The sequence below is a fragment of the Lathyrus oleraceus genome, chromosome 7 (genome assembly GCF_024323335.1).
Source record: "Lathyrus oleraceus cultivar Zhongwan6 chromosome 7, CAAS_Psat_ZW6_1.0, whole genome shotgun sequence".
Classification (NCBI taxonomy): domain Eukaryota; kingdom Viridiplantae; phylum Streptophyta; class Magnoliopsida; order Fabales; family Fabaceae; genus Lathyrus; species Lathyrus oleraceus.
Window position 1 is genome coordinate 421,924,575 of NC_066585.1, and position 5,585 is coordinate 421,930,159.

At 31.5% G+C, this 5,585-nt stretch overlaps 1 long non-coding RNA gene and 1 other non-coding gene across 3 annotated transcripts; one reads left to right on the forward strand and one right to left on the reverse strand.

Moving 5' to 3' along the window:
* Positions 1 to 528: 528 nt before the first annotated feature.
* LOC127106909 (uncharacterized) lies at positions 529 to 1,736 on the forward strand. 2 transcript variants are annotated; one of them, XR_007795543.1, is made up of 3 exons: positions 529 to 600; positions 903 to 1,122; positions 1,213 to 1,736. It is a non-coding gene; the product is annotated as an uncharacterized LOC127106909 (long non-coding RNA). The 2 variants fall into 2 exon arrangements; XR_007795542.1 differs by having other exon boundaries at positions 539 to 1,122.
* Positions 1,737 to 3,586: 1,850 nt separating this feature from the next.
* Positions 3,587 to 3,675, reverse strand: TRNAY-GUA (transfer RNA tyrosine (anticodon GUA)). The gene is given in 2 exon segments: positions 3,587 to 3,622; positions 3,639 to 3,675. It is a non-coding gene; the product is annotated as a tRNA-Tyr (tRNA).
* Positions 3,676 to 5,585: the final 1,910 nt, after the last annotated feature.

The window sequence follows — 5,585 nt, forward strand, 5'->3', positions numbered from 1 at the left end:
CTGTAACAGAACCAGGGCCATCGCTGGGGTGGACAAAGTAGGGTGAAGTTTGATCCAAAGCAGGATCAGTTGATGAAGATGAAGCTCAAGAAGGGGCCATGGATGTAGAAGGAATTGAATGAAGAAATGCAATGATGTAAAAGAATTCAGTTGGATAGCAGCGGAAGGAGGATCGAATTGGCGAATGATACCATATTATGATGAAACTTGTTTCATCAATGGAGAAGCATAACAGAAGAAAAGATAAAGATTAACAGAAGAAAAGAGAAAGAAATATCAAGAGGAATCATTGATTATTATTATGTACATGTGGCAATGCATCACTTATATATTACAATCTTATCTCATAACCACCAATCACAATAGAGTTAACTAACTAACTAACCATACACTCAAATCTCAACATGGATATATATATATATATATATATATATATATATATATATATATATATATATATATATATATATATATATATATATATATATATATATATATATATATATATATATATATATATATATATATATATATGGATTGAAGCTTCACGGAGTCAAGGTTCTGTTAACACCTCCTAGTGAAAAATCGGTTGGACATTGGGTAACTGTTAAATCCTCCATTAATTACTAGTTGATGCTTACTTGGTTCAAATAGTTCGTTAGGCGTTAGAAGAGTGAGAAAAAAAACTGTTACGTTTATTTGGATTCCTATCATTTGAGTTAATTTTTGGAAATCACCTGTTAAAGCAAACCCCTCCTTCCGCCAACGTTAATTGGATGTTCTCTACTTCATTACCTTTGCTTCAATCATTGGATTACCTTTGGCTTCTTTGAAAATGAATTGTGTTGGTTATGTTACTGTCATGAACTGAAGTTAATGGATTTGTTTGGTTCTGTTTGTAGGTCGGCGTATTTTGACTTGAACCTCTTCTGTTGAGGGTCCTCATTTCTGCCATATGGGGTATGAAGAAAAATCGGAGAAGGTTTTTGTTATGTGAGTGAAATCTTCAAGATTGAAGCTTCAGTTTCTGTTTTTTGAAGGTTCTTGAAGTAGAACTTGAATTTGAAGTCGGAATTGGTTTTATTTGTGGAGGTTCAAAAATGGATCCCGTTGAGTTTCGCGGTCAGGGAATTTAATTGAACTGTTGTGAGTTTTTCTTTTAGAGGTTTTTCTGTTAGTGAAGTTTTTAAGTTTTTTGTTGTAATTTTGCAGGTTTTGCCGTTTTGCTTTGATTGTTGCCTGGATGCGTTTCGCTTAAATGTAGCAGCTGTGTTTAATCGCTGAACGTTGCTTGCGTGCATGCTTTGGCGTGGCTCGTTTGGAAGTTGGCTTACGCGTTTCTCGCTGAGTGTTTTGTTTGTTGGGTGAAGTTACTGCGTTTTTGGTTGCAGAAGCTTGTTCGCGTTACATGCTCTGGTTGCGGCGTGTTGGATGCGGCTAGTGTGCGTTTTCGAAGCTGTTGTTGTAGCTGGAATTCACGTATGCAGTTTTGGTTTGCTCAACTCGCGTTCCTGCTGCATTTTTATTTTGTCGCCGGTGTGTGCGTTCAGCAGCTTGCAAATTGTCGTTGGAAGCAGCGTCTTGCTGCGTTTATGTTTGGCCTTGACATTGCTTCTCAATTTCTACTGTTTTCTTTTTCCATTTTAATTAGTGTAAATGGTCATGTACATGGTTAGAAATGAATTAACGGGTATGTAAAGACTTGTTTAATAGCTATGAATGGATAATTGTTTTTATGTGGGCTTAATTAATGAGATGAATTATTGGTTTAGGTAATGGATATGGGTTGTTGTTTGGGTTTTGGATATGGTTTGGAAATTAGTCAAATGGGCAAATGGATTTGGAAATTGGATCATGGATATGGACACGAATTAAGAATTTGGGTATGGATTATGAATAGATTCAATTGTAAAATCGATTGGATTCGAAATGGTTAACCGGATATTTTTTTTTTAAGAGGAATGAGTGGACTTTAAAAAATAGTAAAATGAATGGCTTATTCTATTTCATGAAAAATGCCCATAAAGAAAGAAGATTTTCTTCTAAAAGAAGATTTTAAACTATAAGATCAATATGAGTTATCACAAACCGGTTTAAAAATAATGACTTTTAAAAATCAATTTGGAAAAAGCTAAAATGACAAATATAATGGCAACACGAAACAAATTAATGCATCACAAAGACAGAACCTATACACCAAATCATATAGTAGTTACATGAACTGAATGAATGAATATTGATCAAATCATGCACTAGAAACAAATGACCAAGAGGAACAAATGACCAAGAATCACATGGTTGGATGAATGAATATTGATCCAATCATGCACTAGAAACAAATGACCAAGAGGAACAAATGACCAAGAATCACATGGTTGATCAAGAATGGACCTGGATCCAAGAATAAAAATGAGGAATATAATTACATGGTCACCCGATCAACAGAATACGGGGTAAACCCTGATGATCAAGGCATGATCAAACTTGATCAAGTGCCTCAAAATCAAGCAATTTACCAAACAAATGAGATTATTCACCAATGGTATACACCAAGGGATTAAGTCAGGTTGCCTGGTTCTCCTCAAATTATGGATGAACCAAAATATCCACCAGGTGGGACCACCAAGCCACGAATCCAAATCACTTGTCTCTTTGTGTTGAACCATGCTTATGCAAATGAGATGATTGCTTATGATGATCTGCAAATGTTGAGTTAGTGACTTATATGATCAATGTGAAGGGTTGGGCGAATTTTGGGGTATGACACATACAAATATGTTCCGAGATATTTTCGAGTTCAACCCCTTAAATATAAATAGAAACGTGTTTTGGTTACCAAATTTCCAAGTAAACAGTCGGAAATAGTCGTAGATTAGTTGGAAATGTGGAGGCTTGAGCATTTATAAGTGAGGGAATTCACTCGCCTATCAGCTTAAAATTTTGGATGAATATGTAATATGTCTCTCACAAAGGTGTTCCTCTAAAAAAATGTCTCATAATATTCAAATGTCTTCTAATAAAAAACTCCCTCAAAAAGTACTTCCCTCGCCTAGATTTATTTGTCTCGTTGGTGGTTCAAACTTTGTATAATATAGCATATGTAGAGCTAAATTTATTTTGAGAGAAGGAAATAAATTGTGTATAGAAGATGGTGTGAATATTTCACTTTAGGATATGAAATTAGTTGGTGATGGTTCTACTCTTATCCATCACCTCTTTTGTTATAGATTCATAATGTCTAGCTAACTTTTAATTACCGGTAAAAAAATCTAATTGTAGTAAATACATTTTAATTAATGAAATGTCATAAGCTTTTCTTACCCAAAAAATCAGGGGAAATTAATTATGTTTGTCTTGGTGACTAAAAACAGTTTATAAATAGTAAAAGGTATATGTAAAATATTAAAATAATATTTGAATTTTTAAGATGTATCTTATAGAATATTAATTTTTTTTACGGAAAGTTAATAATGTATTTTTCTTATCAAACACATTGCATGTTAAATGTCAACTAGCGGCAATTTAAAATTGTTTAAAGATTAGTGATTCATTTCCAAATTGAAATAATAGAAAATTAAAAACCTAATCCGACCTGCCGGATTCGAACCAGCGACCTAAGGATTACCGAGGCTTCTCCACTACAGTCCTCCGCTCTACCAACTGAGCTAAGGTCGGATTGATGATAAAAGTTCAACCTATATATTATTATAGACTTTATATATTGAAGCACACACTCTAATCATGATACATTAAAGCAAATACACTCATATGTGATATTATTCACTTTGAATGGGTAAAAAAATACATTAAATTTTGGATCCCTTATGATTTGTTTGGTAATAGATAGGCGTTTGATGCCAGAAGCAAAGTGAGTGTTGCTTCAATATTGTTTGCAGTGCTATAGTAATACTATTAACAACTAATAAATGGGGAATTAATGGATTTCTTAAACTAGAGTCTACCTGTGTGTGTGATGTAGAGTTGTTTATGATACAATTTAATGAGAAAATTGAATCGAATCAAATTAAATCATATTAAAAATTTACTTGAATCAAATCGAATCATATTAATTTACTAAAAATTGAATCGAATCAAAATTATTGGTTTGATATACCGTTTTGAAATATCGAACCGTTAAAAGACAATTTTTCTAAAAACAAACTATTTCTTAAAGAATCAAACTGTTAAATTATTTATTGATTTTTTAAAAAATTAAAACTTGTTTTTAATATTTTTCATTTTTAATTTCAATTCGATTAAGTTTCACTTTCGATTTGGTTTACTTAGCATATGGTTCGGTTCTATAACCGTTTATGTAATATGATTCGATGCTAGAACCAAACATAATCGTTCGATCATTTTAACTTCAGATCGGTAGAATTCAGATTTTAATCTTTGACATAGTTTTATCTTCTTCTTTTTTTGTCAAATTTTAAAAAGCGCATTTTAAATTTTTCTTATAATATTGAAAGATCTTAATCATTAGAAGATGATTTTGATCCAATTATATATTAATATGATGTTCTAAAAGGATTGAACTTTCAATTAAGTTAAAGCTGAAGATGAAAACCCTTATTTTTTATAACTTGTAAAATTCTTTATTTTTTATAAATATTTTTACTTTATAATCAATTTTAAATTTTAAATATATATTATTTTAATATAAAAAATAAACTCTATGATTTTACGTTCTAATTTTTAATAAGTAAAACGAGTCAAGATAAAATCTTAATTTTAACAACCTTGTTCTTATGGTAACTAGTATTTAAGCATGGGTGATAAATTAATTATTTTAATTCACAATAATATAAATTGAAGAAAAGTACTCATAATTAATCACATTTTTAAATACGTTTTAATATTGTTACGTTAAGGAATAAAAAATGTGCAATGAAGTAGAAAAATAAAGTTTTGGCGCGATGGATCACTGTTTTAGTATGATGGAGAGGGCGTGGATCAGTAAAGTTAACGTTTCAACGTTTAAGTCAGTTACCAAGTAAAAATTAATATGAGAGTGAGAATAAAATGAATATTTGAAATGACACAATCTGTTGGAACAAGATTTATTCATACCCTTAAAAAAATTGATGATAACAAAGTATTTAAAGAACAATAGGATTTACTAATAGTTGTTCAAGTGTGTGCAGGTTCTAAAGTCAAACTATATCAAGGTTTCAAGCCTATCAAAAGACTCAGTTCCACAAAGAAGTGACTCAGATTCTAATTGATCAAAATCTATAGTAGCTCATTATCATTTGAAGGTTCAAACTCTGGTCTCAACTTAACGTTTGGTAACAACTCAACTTCTGAAAGGCTGGAGGACATCTGATTCGTACACTGTACTAAAGTAGTCTTATCTTATCAAAACCCTAGAACTCTGGACAAAGTCTACTATGGTTTCGTTTTGTAAGGTTCAAGAAATAGAGATGTAACATCTTTAATTTGTTCTACCTTTTGATAAATATCTAGTAGTTTGAAAGGTAGTGAGAGTGTTGCTACTATTTAGTGGACAAAACTTCATACCAGATGCTAATCTCCAACGTCTCTCTTGGCATACTTTTCACTAAGCTTGCTCGTTATCTTCA